This window comes from Saccopteryx leptura, chromosome 4 (assembly GCF_036850995.1).
Source record: "Saccopteryx leptura isolate mSacLep1 chromosome 4, mSacLep1_pri_phased_curated, whole genome shotgun sequence".
NCBI lineage: Eukaryota > Metazoa > Chordata > Mammalia > Chiroptera > Emballonuridae > Saccopteryx > Saccopteryx leptura.
This window is the reverse complement of record NC_089506.1, coordinates 44480213-44495933: the sequence shown is the minus strand read 5'-3', so window position 1 is coordinate 44495933 and position 15721 is coordinate 44480213. Positions and strand designations below refer to the sequence as shown.

The 15721-nt window shown below is 37.2% G+C and overlaps 1 pseudogene; it reads left to right on the top strand.

The window, feature by feature from the left end:
• The first annotated feature begins 4125 nt into the window (after nucleotides 1–4125).
• Nucleotides 4126–15721, top strand: part of LOC136404144 (glutamate carboxypeptidase 2-like) — a 57513-nt pseudogene continuing 45917 nt past the window's right edge.

The window sequence follows — 15721 nt, the reverse complement described above, 5'->3', positions numbered from 1 at the left end:
TGTGACTTTAGGAATTTCTATATACAATATCATATCATCTGCAAATAATGATAGTTTTACTTCTTTACCAATTTGGATACCTTTTATTTCTTTTTCTTGTCTGATTGCTGTGGCTAGCACTTCCAGAACTATATTGAATAAGAGTGGTAAAAGGGGGCACCCCTGCCTTGTTCCTGATTTTAAGGGGATTGCTTTTAATTTTTGCCCATTGAGTATGATGTTGGCTGTGGGTTTGTCATAGATGGCCTTTATCATGTTTAGGTATGTTCCCTGTATTCCCACCTTGCTGAGAGTTTTGATCATGAATGGGTGCTGGACTTTATCAAATGCTTTTTCTGCATCTATTGAAATTATCATGTGGTTTTTCTCCTTTCTTTTGTTTATGTGATGAATCACATTGATTGATTTGCGAATATTGTACCAGCCTTGCCTCCCAAGAATAAATCCTACTTGATCATGGTGTATGATTTTTTCCATATATTGCTGGATCCGGTTTGCTAATATTTTATTGAGGATTTTTGCATCTAAGTTCATCAGGGATATTGGCCTATAATTTTTTTGTGTGTGTTGTCTTTGCCTGGTTTTGGAATCAGAATTATGCTCACCTCATAAAAGGAGTTTGGAAGTCTTCCTTCCTCTTGAATTTTTTGAAATAGCTTGAGAAGGATAGGAGTTAGTTCTTCTTTGAATATTTGGTAGAATTCACTTGTGAAGCCATCAGGCCCAGGACTTTTCTTTTTTGGGAGTTTTTTGATAGCTGTTTCAATATCATTTGTTGTAATTGGTCTGTTTAGGTTTTCTGATTCTTCCAGATTGATTTTTGGAAGATTATATGATTCAAGGAATTTGTCCATTTCATCTAGGTTGTCTATTTTTTTGGCGTACAGTTCTTCATAGTATTTTCTTACAATATTTTGTATTTCTGTTGTGTCAGTTGTTATTTCTCCACTCTTGTTTCTAATTTTATTTATTTGAGTCCTCTCTCTCTTTTTCTTGGTGAGTCTGGTTAAAGGTTCATTAATCTTGTTTAATTTCAAAGAACTAGCTCCTGGTTTCATTGATTCTCTGTATTGTTTCTTTAGCCTCTATGTCATTTATTTCTGCTCTGATCTTTATTATTTCCTTCCTTCTACTAGCTCTGGGCTTTACTTCCTGTTCTTTTTCTAGTTCTTTTAGATGTAGGGTCAAGTTGTTTATTTGAGCTTTTTCTAGCTTCTTGAGGTATGCCTGTAATGCTATGAACTTTCCTCTCAGAAGTGCTTTTGCTGTGTCCCATAAATTTTGAGTTGATGTATGCTCATTATCATTTGATTCTAGGAATTTTTAAATTTCTTCTTTGATATCATTGTTTACCCATTCGTTATTTAATAACATGCTATTTAGTTTCCAAGTGTTTGAGTATTTTGTAGTTTTTCTGTTGTGGTTGATTTCTAGTTTCATGCCATTGTGATCAGAGAAAGTGCTCGATATGATTTCAATCTTCTTAAATTTGTTGAGACTGCTTTTGTGCCCTAACATGTGGTCTATTCTAGAGAATGTACCATGAGCACTTGAAAAGAATGTATATTCTGCTGTTTTAGGGTGAAAAGTTCTTCAGATATCTGTTAAATCGAGTTGACCTAGTATGTCCTTTAAGTCTGCTGTTTCTTTGTTAATTTTCTTTCTTGAGGATCTATCTAGTGATGTTAGTGGGGCATTGAAATCCACTACTCTTATAGTATTGCTGTTGATCTCGCCCTTTAAATCCATCAAAGTCTGCTTTATATATTTAGGTGCTCCTATATTAGGTGTGTAGATATTTATAACGGTTATATCTTCCTGTTGGATTGCTCCCTTTATCATTATGTAGTGACCTTCTTTATCTCTAAGTATAGTCTTTGTTTTAAAGTCCATTTTGTCTGATATAAGTATTGCTACCCCAGCTTTTTTTTCATTTCCATTTGCGTGAAATATTTTTTTCCATCCTTTTATCTTCAGTCTATATGGATATTTTGTTTTAAGGTGTTGTCTCTTGTAGACAGCATATGTATGGGTCCCGTTTTCTTATCCACACAGCTACCCTATGTCTTTTGATCGGATCATTTAATCCCTTTACTTTTAAGGTTACTATTGATATGTAATTGTTTATTGCCATTTTCTTCTTTAAAAGTGTATTCCTCTTTTTTTTTTTTTTTTTGTATTTTTCTGAAGCTAGAAACGGGGAGAGACAGTCAGACAGACTCCCGCATGCGCCCGACCGGGATCCACCCAGCACGCCCAGCAGGGGGTGACGCTCTGCCCCTCCGGGGTGTCACTCTGTTGCGACCAGAGCCACTCTAGCGCCTGGGGCAGAGGCCAAGGAACCATCCCCAGCTCTCAGGCCATCTTTGCTCCAATGGAGCCTCGGCTGCGGGAGGGGAAGAGAGAGATAGAGAGGAAGGAGAGGGGGAGGGGTGGAGAAGCAGATGGGTGCTCCTCCTGTGTGCCCTGGCCGGGAATCGAACCCGGGACTTCCGCATGCCAGGCCGATGCTCTACCACTGAGCCAGCCGGCCAGGGCCTGTATTCCTCTTTTGCAATATTCTTTTTCTCCTTTGATCTGTTTACAACAGGTCCCTTAGCATTTCTTGCAGCATTGGTTTGGTTGTAGTGAATTTTTTTTTTTTTTTTGTCTGGAAAGATTTTTATTTCTCCTTTAATTTTAAATGGTAGCCTTGCTGGATAGAATAGTCTTGGTTGTAGGCTCTTGTTCTGCATTACTTTGAATATTTCTTGCCATTCTCTTCTGGCCTCAAGTGTTTCTGTTGAGAAGTCGGAAGTCATCCTTATGGGGGCTCCTTTGTAGGTGATAGTCTTTTTTTCTCTAGCAGCTTTTAATATTTTTCTCTTTATCACTTAGCTTTAGTATTTTAATTATGATGTGTCTTGGTGTTGATTTCTTTGGGTTTCTCTTTAATGGAGTTCTCTGTGCTTCTTGAACATGTGAAATGTTTTCCTGCTTTAATTGAGGGAACTTTTCAGCTATGAAATGCTTGAACAAAGTCTCTATCCCTTGTTCTTTCTCTTCTTCTTCAGGAACCCCTATGATGTGGATGTTATTTCTCTTCATGTTGTCACAGAGCTCTCTTAGAATTTCCTCCAACCTTTTGAGTCACTTTTCTTTTTTCTGCTCTGCTTCCGTGCCTTTACTTATCATGTCCTCTAACTCACTCATTCGATTCTCAGCTTCATCCATCCTGATTTTAATTCCTTCCATTGTGGTCTTTATTTCTGATATTGTATTTTTCATTTCTGACTGATTCTTTTTTATTATTTCAATATCCTTTTTTATATTTGCTATCTCTTTATTTAGGTGTTTGTAATGACCATCTATTGTTGTTCTAATATCTTTGAGCCTCCTAATAGTCGTTATTTTAAACTCTGCATCTGGTAATTTGGTTATATCTGATTCATTCAGGTTCTTTTCTAGGGATTTCTCTTGATTCATTTGTGTTGCATTTGTTTGCCTTTTCATTTTCTCTGTGTAAAGGAAGGTTTTGGCCACTGGAGTCCACTGGGTGTGGCCTCTGTTCTTAGGTATGGTCTGTCTGCAGGCCCGCCACCCCCTCTGCTGTTTCTGCCTAGGGCATTTTGGTATGGGCATTGCCGGTTCCTGCCCACTGTGGCTGTTGCTATGGTTTCTGCCTCTCCTTCATGGTAGTGGCTGTGATCATGTGCTCGGGTATACAAGCCTTGGTGGCCTTGGCCTTTGCCCCGCCCTTGTGGGTGGCATTATGCTCAGCCCTGAGGGCAGTGGCGAGCACCTTTGCTCAGCTGCGAGTCTCCGCCTGTTTCTGGGCTTTCGCCCTGCCCTTGCAGGAGGAGCCTGCTCGTGGGATGGCTACAAGCCTTGGCTCCACAGGCCAGGCAGGACACATGCCCACGCTCAGTAATGGGACTCTGCCTGTTCTTGGTTTTTGGCTCCACCTCCAGTCAGACACAAAAGCCTGGCAATCAAGTCAAGCCACAAACCTCGGTTCCACAGGTGGGGCAAGGCTGTGCTCCTGCCCCCTTGCTCAAGGGCTGGTCTCCACTCCTTCTGGGGTTCCCGCCCTTCTCCCTCAGGCTGGATTACAGGTGTCCAGCTGCTAGGCTTGACTGCTTTTGCATGCCTCCTCCTCTCCAGCCGGGCAAAACTGAGCTCCCACCTGGGCCCACTGGTGGTCAGCCGGCTTCCGCCCTTGCCGACAGAACCGCAGTTCCACATCCCACCGCTGCCCACCCTCCCGTGAGCCCTCAGCCATGTGGGGTGAGGGTGCTGCAGCTCAGCCCCTAACACTCACTACTGTAGCCCCGAAAGCACCCTCCATCTAAGCGACTCTGCTCTGAGTGCCGCAGGAAAGCTTTTTTGGCTGGTGTCCTGCTTCCCTTTGCTGGTATTGCTATTTCTAGGGGAAATATTCACTTCTGATTTGGGGAGTGACTCGTCCCAGGGGTTAGGGTGACTGTCTCCCAAAATATTTCTTCCTGTGCCTCCTAGATTACACTCTCTTCCTGCTACTCCAGTCCTCTCCTCTCTCCCCATTCCTCAGAGCCCTGGGTGAGTGTTTGTGAGAGAGGTGTTCTGAGCGGTCCCTTTAAGAAGAATCCTGGGTCTCAGAAATCAGTCTCTTTCTCACAAACAGTATCCTGACTTGTATCTAGCTAAATACTGTCCATACGCCTCTTCTAGGCTGTGGGGCTGCAGGCTGGGGCTCTGTTCCTGGGGCTCAGGACCCTCCCTCTCTACTAAACTCAGTTCCCACCACATGAGTCTCTCCTGGCTGCCATTCGCTCCGGGGAGCTGGGCAGCCCTCTCCACGTTTCTGCTTTTCCTACCAGTCTTGGTGTGGCTTCTTCAGTGTTCCTTGGTTGAAGAGTCCTCTTAGTTTAGTCCAAAGTTGGTTTTTCCAGATGATAGTTCTTAAAATTAGTTTGTAATTCACTTTGGTTCTGGGAGGTGGATGTTGGTACGTCCGCCTACTCCAGCACCATCTTGTCTTCTCCCAAATCTATGTACTCTTGTTGATTAGTGTCACCCTTCTGCACTGGCTAGGTCGGCCGGGTTCCTCCTCTCCTCGTCCACCCTGGCAGCGGTGGCAGCTGAGCCCGGGAGTGTGCATGAGGGGCCGCGATTCATTTTCACCCTCCAGCCGTGGTGCACCCGGGCCGGCCCGGGAGTTCCCTCTGAGAATTTTGTTTCCTATCAGCCTTCTTCCCTGTCTAGCTAAAGTATTTGTGCAAAGCAATTGAGAATAAGAGAATGTTAATGAAATTTTTCCTAATTCTTCAATTGCTGCCCTTTCAAGTCTGTGCCTGTTTTTGATTTCTTAGATGCAGTGGCCATTTAATTTGATGAGTAAACCAAGATAAGCAAAATCTTTAGCAATTTCTGACTTCATTATCTATCTTCATCGCCTATGATAAGGTTGTGTATTTCTTTTATAGTTATGATTTTTACATTTTTGATGTTCATATGCAGCCCTGCTTTGGCATTTTTGTTTTCCACTTTTATCAGAAGTTGTTTCAAATCATTGTTACTTACTCCCAGTAAGATGATGTGTGTCATTTGCATAATTTGTTAATGATATTTCTTCCACCAAGTGTTACTCTTTCTGACTCTAGCTGAGTTTTTCATGTATTGTGTTCTGTGGACAGATTAAATTAACAGGGAGATAAAATACACCCTTGTCTTACCCTTTGCTTATAAGAAACTATTCTGTCTGTCAAGAGTCTGTCCTGATAGACTTTTGCCTTTCCTTTGTCTTTAAAATTACAGGAAGCCTGACAATGGCTTCTTGTTCACAATAAGATTAAAACCAGGACCAGAGATTCCAGGACCATACTATTTTCTTCAAGCAACCAGTTGTTTTTCTTGATCCACACAGTTAAAAGTTTTACTATGGTATCTAAAGCATAGACTAGCTTTCTTCTGACATCTTTTGGATCACTCTTATATCCAATTAATGCTCAAAATAATATTTCAAGTGTCTTTCTTTTCTGAACCAGCTTCAACATGGACACTTCTTGATCCATATGAGGTAGAGCTTTTGTTGAATCACCTTGAGCATCATTTTATGTGTGTGGGAAATAAAAGAATGGCTCTTCAGTTACTGCACTTCCTGGCATCTTCTTTCTTAAAAACTGGGATGTATATTGAACATTTCTAGACTTAGGCTATTGATTTCTTTCCATATGTGTTGACATATTCTTGTTCAAATTTTGACAGATTCAGTTTCCATGGCTTGACATTCTGTTAGTATCCCATCTACCCCCAGTGACTTATTTCTTCCCAATAGTTTCATGTCAGCTTTCATATCACTTTCTAGAATTAAAAGTTCTTCCACACAGGAATCTTGTTCAGAGGTGTCTTTCATCCTTTGTCTCTTTTGTATAGATTTTCAGTATACTCTTTTCACCTCCCCTTTACTTTCTCTTGGTCAGATCGTTCAACATTCCTAGCCCAGGTTTGAATTTCCCTTTTATTTCTTGAATTTTCTGGGAAGGATCTATTGTTTTTTTCAGTTTTGTTATTCTATTTTATCTCTTTACACAGGCAATTATAACCGTTCTTTTTATCTCCATGTGATAGGTGTTGAAAATTGTCATTTAGGATTCAAATTCTGCTTTGGATAACTTTTACTTTTGTTTTTCACTTGTCTTTAACAAATTTTAGTGTTTCTTTTGTCAACAACTTGATTTTATTCTTTCATTTTTACTTCTTGTAATGTCTTTTTGCATTCATTTTTTATTATTTTTTAGTTTCAATCCACAGTTGTTCTGGTATTCAGTCAATTGAGTTTAACAATATAAATCTGATTTATATGTGGACCTTAAATCTACTGAGTATGTTATTTATGTTATTTGTATTTCTTCATTATGATTCCTTTGATGCTTTTCTCCAGCTTTACTCTTATGTTTGATAAAATAGTTCATGGTCAGTACCACAATCTGCTCCTGGTCTTATTTAAGCAGAGAGAAGACAGCTTCTCCATGTCCTAGTTCCAGTTACATAGTCTACTTGATTATTATGTTGGCTCTCTGGTGATGTCCAAGTATACAGTTGTCTGTGGTTGTTTGAGACATGTGCTGATAATAGACAAATTGTTACTTTTGCAGCAATCCACAAGCCAATGTGCTGCTTCACTTCTGATACTTCAAATTTTCTAAGGACATTTAATTCTGCTTTATTTCCTACTTTTGCTTTCTAATCACCTATAAGCATGTCTTGTGTGGTTCTTTGGTCAATTTCTTCTTGGATGCTTGCATAAAAGTTTTCAATTAATCTTTTTCAGACCCTGTATTTGGAAACAGAATTGAATAATTGTTGTTTTAGTAGGTTTTCCTAGCAGTCTGATTAAAGTCATTTAGTCCAATCTAGTATTATACCCCTACATTGCCTGTTCTGCATATTGCCTCAGTTTTAAAGCCACTGTTTTTTTCTGAGTTTGTCATTTTCAGAGTAGAACATGTTGTAGTTGCTTGACTGGAAATGTCCCAGTTTAGTACATTTTATTATACTAACACCAAACATTATAATGTTTAGACATTTCATTTCTTGCTCTATAGTTTCCAATTTACCTTGATTGATGTTTTTTTATCTTCCATGTCTGATTATATGTGTTGTGCAGCATTATCCTTTCTTTTCACCTCTGTGCACATCAGGCAATAAACATTCTTCCAGTTTTGGTCTAACTGTCTCATTGGCAAGCATGTTATATGTCCGTGTTCTTTGTTCTTCCCTAGTAATTGTTTGGATGCTGTCTGACCTGGGAGTCTCATCTTTTAATGCTATCTCATTTTCCATTTTGAATTGTTTCATCAGAGAGGTTTCAAAAACAAAAAAAACAAAAAAAGGAAATTAAAAAAAAAAAAACAAGAAAAGAAAATGCAGCAGTGTATATCCTTCTATTTTTCTTATCCCTAATAAAAATCTGAATTCTCTTTGCTACACCAAAATTTTATTAATGCTAATTATTAAAGAATACTCACTCATTTGATACAACAATGGATGTGGCCACTAATTCTATTTTAAAACTCTCGATGTTTTAAAGCAATGTTATTAGTCATGGTCTCAGTATTAGCCAGGATTTTTAGTTGTGAGCAATAAAATGTAGTTCAGGCTTATTTAAGAAAATAATAATTGGACAGCCTTATATCACAAGAGTAGCTGGAGTAGCAAGTTCACAAACAAGTAGGAGCAGATAGATGAATTCCAAATAGAAACACAACCAAAGTCAAACTCAAACATTAATTCAATTAGAAAACTGCTGTTTCTCCATTCAAATCTGTGTCAGAGTTTAACCACAATTGCCACTGCCATCTATACCTCCCACTGAATCTCAAACATTACTTCCACTAATTGTGTCCCCACTTCTGTTTTCATGTCTCTGGCAGCTTGTTTTTTTTTTTGTTGTTGTTGTTGTTGTTTTTGTTTGTTTTTTTGCCACTCTAGATCAAAATCCTAAGTAGAGGTGCCTTCTCGGCTGAGCCCAGGTCACCTCCTAGCACCTTTTCTAGTAGGGATTGGGCTCGGCAACCCCCAAGTGTTCAAAGTGAGGAAGTTCCCAATGTAATAAAAGGACCCAAAGTCCAGGAAGAGAGTGATGATGATGATGATATACTTCTGCATTTTTTAAAAACATTTTTAATAAGTGGACAGGGCCTTATGGAAGTTTCTTGTACAATATTTATTGAGCATGTAAGACCTTTGTAAGAAAAAGGAGATGCAATAATTTGAGCCTTCTTTAGCTTTAAAAAAATATCCTCTATTTTCCCTAACATTGTCATTAGACATTTTGGGGTAAAATTAATACTTATATGAAAACAATTTTTTAAATATGATATTCATGTATCATTGTTTGTTTAGCTTTCTTTTGATGGAGACAGAGAGAATCAGAGAGAGGGACAACTAGGGACAGACAGACAGGAAGGAAGAGAGATGAGAAGCATCAGTTCGTCATTGTGGCACCTTAGTTATTCAATGATTGCTTTCTTATATGTGCCTTGACTGGGGAGCTACAGCAGAACGTGTGACCCCTTGCTCAAGCCAGCAAACATGGGGTCATGTCTATAACCCCACGCTCAAGCCAGTGACCCAGCACTCAAGCTGGATAAACCCTTGCTCAAGCTGACGACCTCAGGGTTTCGAACCTGGGTCCTCTGTGTTCCGGTCCGATGTTTTACCCAGTGCGCCAGTGCCTGGTCAGGGTGTTTGTTTAGCTTTATTTTATTTCTTATCTCTGATTACATATTTCGTATGTAAATAATAAAGAAATGGCTTCCAGTTAATAGTGGCTTTATAAAAAATACTTTGATTCTTTTATATCTTCAGAGAGCAAGTGAGAGAAAGGATGGGAGAAAGAAAAAGAGAGAAACATTGAGCGCTTAGTACTCACCTTTGTTAGAAAATTTAAAAACAATCCAGTTTTTATTTATCTTATCATTTATTTATATTATATTATGTATTAATATTAAATGCAAACAACTTTTTATTTTCTATAAATGTATTATTTTTTGGGATTGTTATTAGAAAGCTTAGTAATTTAATATTTGATTGACATTTCATGAAATGCATTTTTTTTCTAATAATATTGAACTAAATTATTTAAGATTTTCTATTTCAGGGCTAAAGGAACCAGAAATATATAAATAGTAAATTCATTATTTAAGACATAATTTATAATTTGATTTTCTAAATTTATAAATAATATTTTACTGTTTATTTTTATATTTAAATTCCACACATTAGTCCTAAAAAATGATGATAAGTGTAGGTTTGGATGAAATTCAAACATCTAAGATTGCAACGAAACAAATGAAAGTTAACCACATGAAATTGTGTCATTCTTTAAATTTCAAATAAAAATGCCAAAAAGAAAGATAAAAAAAACCCTTAAATTTTACTTTGTTGAGGATATTTCCAATTTTAGCTCCGTTATGTAAAGAGCTTGGAAGAAAACTTGGAAGAGTTTGCAAAGAGCTCCAATGTGTAAACAGTTCATATCAAAGGAGAAAAATGAACAAACTAAAATTTAATTTTTCTTGTGCTACAAGAGAGATGAGTTTGGAGGGCTAGCCACTGCCCTGAACTCTGACTAGATGGTCAAATCCAGAGTCACAGCTGAGGTTTTATTAGCTGAAGGAGACATTGCCCATGGAGTGACAACTGGTAGAGAATTTAGATTAGAATTTGAGATATTCCTAGAGGCTAAGTATAGACCGTCCTGAGAATAAAAAAACTCTATGAGGGGTTCCTATTCTTCCATAGTTTTGACAACATCTAGGAATCCCACTAGTTTTTTTGTGGTAGAAAGCCAAAAAATATCTCTTTTTGAATCTAGCATTCAAGGTGCAAAGTAACCAAAGAGAAATATGCTCAGTCTTCTCCATAAAAATAATTTTTTGTTTCAGGAGAAGGAACTTTCCAGAGCCACATCTCCACAGGGAAGGGCACTCCCTGTCCCCATTCTCTCTCTCTCTCCTTTTCATCTCACCTAATGGAACAAGGAAGCATCGACACTATTCTAAAAAAGAGAAAATGTGTTTATCTTATGAAAGCATAAGAGCTGAGAGCAATAATAGTAGTGATGGTTAAATCTGAGATTAATTAATATTTTCCTGGTTAAAAGAGCCACTACATTTGATCCCAACACCTCAAAGAGAAGCTTACAGTGAGAACTTAAAATATATTCTCACTAAAAAAAAAATAAATGTCTTTTCAAAATTAGTTTGTATGGCAGAGAGAGAAAGAGATATGTTTCTTGCCTAAGTCCCAACATTCATAGAAGTGTTTACAATGACTGATTTTCTGTAGAGCAGAATATGTAAATCTTTGGGAAAACCAAGACATTTTAATCTTGGTCTAGTGTGAGGCTTTTAGTGTCCACATACAGTGAGCATTCTAAAATTGTTAATATTGATGATGGCTTATGTCACTAGAAGTGTCAATATTGAAATAATACACTTCATTTTATGAGGCTCTGGAAAATAATTCAAACAGTCACTTTGTTATGAAAATAACTATTTCATTTTATTGGAGCTTGCTATGTGCTAGTTCCCATGCTGAGGTCTAAGAGCTTTCCATGCACATTATTAACTACATTAAAAACTACAAAATACACATGACACTTACCAGTTTTATCTCCAACTTATAGATGAAATAAACTGATATTTTTTTCGATTGATTGTACAGGAATATTTATTTACCAGAAAGAAAAACTGAGACTCAACTCAGGTCTCTGACTGTCAAGCATACTCAAAATTTATGTAAGTAATACAAAGATCCTATAGCAAAGAAAAGAGTTTAGATTAGTCTGTGAATAGATTGTGGCTTAGTGGAAATAATATGTATATAAGTTTGAATTTACGTGCAATCCAGGGGGAAGGGGTAGAGGGGAGTAAGGGGGAACAAATATATGGTGATAGAAAATGAGTTGGCTTTGCATGATGGGCACACAATGCAATCTACGGTTCAAATACCATTGAGATGTTCACCTGAAATCCATGTTCTTATATTGACTAATGTCACCCTATTAAATTTAATTTCTAAATTAGAATAAAATAAAGTAAAATAAATACATTTTTAGGTCTAGGATTCTTGTCAATTTCTTACCACTTATCTCCTACTGTTTTTACATGGAAATAGGAAGTCTCTATTGATCAAATGGAAAGAAGGAAGAAATGCATTGTAAATCCCCCCCAAAAAATGATTGCTCATATTGAGATTTTAATAGACTTGTGGACTAATAATAAATCAGCAAGTTTTGTACTATTGTATCATATTATAAGTAAACTGAATATAATGAAAATAATAATTTTTCTATGTTTTAGAACAAACAGGCCATAGTATGTTACAACCAAAATAAGAGTTGTAGAAGCTACAATATAGAATAACATCCTTTCTAGTAGAAAAATGTCAGCATACACACAGATGAGGTGTGTTTAGACGTTCTTAATTCTGATTTATAGTATTACAACAGTAGGAAGAAGATATTGTTCTCATTTTAGCAGCAAAGGTAATCTACTAAAGAATATCTAATATTAATATGTTTCAACATCTTAAAAGCCACACAAAAATATAATTTAAACTTGTCTCATGGTTTGAGTGACTCAAAGTAATAGGCTTGTTGTAGTTTTAAGAGGAACCAGCTAATTAGATATACGTATTTGAAAAAGAGAGGGACTTTGCACATAATATTATATTTGCAAAATCTGTATAAATGATTGCTTATTTTGGATGAATTTATATAATATGGTATTAAAGAAAAACCCTAGCTTATATCCAAAAGAGATGTTTAATGCCTCCTTAAATATTTTCTGTTGTCTGTCAGAAGATCACAGACACATAAAAAAAACTTAATATAATTTTTTGAAAGTTCTATCTCCTCTTTGATCCTCCCACAGTCTACTCTTTCTGCAAAGTTATGCAATCTATTTCAACTCCCCCAAACCCACAGCCACTCTGAAGCACAGTAGTGTTGCTTTTTCGTTTATCCCCAGTTCCACTTTCTGTATCTTTCCTTTGCAAAAATAATTCTCTGTCTTTTCCGGCAAAATCAATCAATTGGAGTTTGGCTGCTTTAATTTTCACCCTTCCAACACCCTCTCCCTAGTTTTGCCAGTCTGCACATAAGACCCTGAATAAAACTGGCAAAAACAGAATTATCTTTAATGGGGAATGAAAGGGGAGAGGCTATGAAACTCATATGTTAATGTTTTTCCTGTCACACTAGATTTCATTTTTTAAATCTTTGTAACACTGCCCTCTTAAATTGCTAAGTTGGTATCTGTCTGCCTTCTGGGCCAAAACCCTGAGCCCTGCAAAGTCAGGGCCTTACATCATGCCAGAACACTGCAGGGCTCTCCCCAGGGGCCTGAGAAATAGACTTTCCTTTGAAAGATAAACTGAGCTCAGATGCTTTCTGAACTCCTTATTTGGTTTTGATCCAGGTATGCCAGTAGAGAATATGCCTTAGAAACTTGGAAATGTAAGGATGTACTTGTGTCTCTGTAAATATTCAAATGTGTGCATCAGGTGTTAAGGAATTCCTCAACAACTGCTGCTGTCAGTCAAATGCTTAGCAATTGCTGTAGAAATGTAGGTAGAAAGCAAAAATCACATCACTCACATCTTCCTGTGTGTTGCTAATACTATTTCACTTCTACTTGCCAACTTGTTATATGTCATATGGCTTAAAGTACAGGTAAATATTTATTGTAAAACAGTAAGTGAATAATTAGTATAATACTACAGAAATCAATAACCATTTGCTTAGATTTTCTCTATGAATCACAATAGTCCACGACATCTGTTCAATGATTTATATTAAATTGCTCTTCAGATGCAATGGAATTAATTTAGTAATTTGTATTTTATAATAGAACTTACAGGGTAGAGTTTGTTCATTCAAAAGTTGTCTAAATTTTTGTCTCCACAAACTTTGACACTTATGTAAATATGGTGTGGGTTTCTCTTAAATTACAGCAGATTGGGTCTAAAATGGAGAGTTCTACTCTTATTTGCTATTTAACTCTATCTGTGCAATCCCTCCCTGACTGTGACTGTCTTAGGGAGGCTTTAAGCACAGGCATATGGATCTACTTACAAGACTTCACACTAAATTTGTTCAGTGCTTGATCTTCTATCTCTCTAATGGCAATTTCTTTTTTGTCACCAACACATTCATGCCCTACAGTTGACTGCTGTTATTGCTTTTAATTAAAGTCTGAAGTAGAAAGTGTCTATTAATCACTGTGTGAAACCAATCATGGGTAAGGGCTTTATAAACTCTTTACAAGATGAATAGTAGTTACATAAATTGTCCCACCTTTGTCATCATGGAAGAAAGATAGTTATTTAACTTAATTATATCATGTGTAACACCTGTAATCTGGAAATTTTGAAGGTACAATCTACTTTTGACAGGCAAGCTACCTCAAAAAAATTTAAGGGTAAAATGTATATGTATTTATCATTTTATGATCATTATATTCATTTCATAGCACATTTGGAAAGAGAACGAAGAATGCTTTTTTTAATGCTTCTTAAATCTGAATATGGTCAGTTTATCACTGACAATACATGGAATGTTCTGACTATTCTCTCTTCCCCCGTTTCCTAATATTATATATTCTAAATGGCTTTACTTTTTTTTTACATTTTCCAGTTAAAATTTATAGATATGAATTTCTGATGACAAAACACTCAGCAATCTATTCCCTTCAGTTTTTAAGGTGGAGAGAAATGAGGCAGTTTCCCTGGTCTTTCTTTTTATGTGCCAGAAAGTATTTTCAAATTCAATTTAAATTTAATTCAGAAAAGAGACATCATAGTTCATTGTGCTGATGAGAGTGCTCAATCTCATCAATACATATAGTTGCGCGGATTGAAATAAAAATATTGAATTACAATTCAGTGAAATTTATCTGAGGCCCCTGAAGGGTTCTACAGAACTCAACTCATTTTCAGTTGTTCAAGTGAAATGGTGATATTTGAGCAGGTGATGATTTAGTTTTCCAAGTTGCGTACTTCCAATAACAGCATAAACAAACATGTCTCAGAGAGCGAAGTATGTATCATTCTCTAGGAAATATTACTATTATTTAGAAACGTGGAAAGCAAGAATTTCTGGTCACGTTCTGTGTTCTGGGACTGGCAAGGAGTGGGGTTGTTTTTTAGTCAAAAAACAAGGGAATCCAAAAACTTGGTACAAAACTTGAAACACTATCTGTAACAAACTTTTGCTTGTGCTTTACATCCCAGTTTTTATTTCCTCTTCTTACAGATAAAAAGGTTGAAATAAATGATCCCAAATTCCATTTTGCCTCTAAAATACATGAACAATGATAAATATGTGTTTTTGCTAAGTCTTCCTTTCTTCTCTTTCTTACTGGAACCACTGCTAGCATTCCTTTGGAGTCAAGAGTTACAGGAAGCTTGACCAAGTGGTGGTACAGTAGATGCAGCTTCAGCCTAGGATGCTGAGGACCCATGTTTGAAACTTCAAGATGGCTGTCTTGAGTGCGGGGTCATAGACAGGACCCCATGGTCGCTGGTTTTAAGTCTAAAGTCACTGGTTTGAGCCCAGGTTGCAGGCTTGAGCAAGGGCTTACTGGTTTGGCTAGAGTCCCTGCCCCCCCCCCCCACCCATCAAGGCACATATGAGAAAGCAATCAATGAATAACTAAGATGCCGCAACTATGAGTTGATGCTTCTCATCTCTTTTCTTTCCTGTTTGTCCCTGTCAGTCCTTCCATCTTTCTTTGACTCTTTCTCTCTATATAAGAAAAGTTGCAGGAAGTGGATATCCAAGATAAAGAAGTGGGGAGATTGTCTATGAAAAACAATGTCTAAGGACACTAATCAGTTTCACAGTAAAATCCTGGTTATCAGCTCCAGGGTTATTGTTTACCACATTGCACTCCCTCTGCTGTTATAGTTCTGTGCATCCTTTCATTGTCCAGCTACCTCCAATGCTCCCGCACAATGTCTATTGTCAGTCAAGGCCCTATAATGTGTTTTAACCGGTAGAATGTGACAAATATCATAACTGTGCAAAGACTTGAATGTGGTTTGTTGGTTTTTCTTTTGTCCTCTATCATATAAGTTAATGCCCATTATGCAGTCTGATCTTTCAACCTGGGTTAATGAAAGAGAAGACTCACGGAATAGAACCATAGCCTGCAGGACACCCATGATCACCCTACAGCTTAGCTGTGGTGTG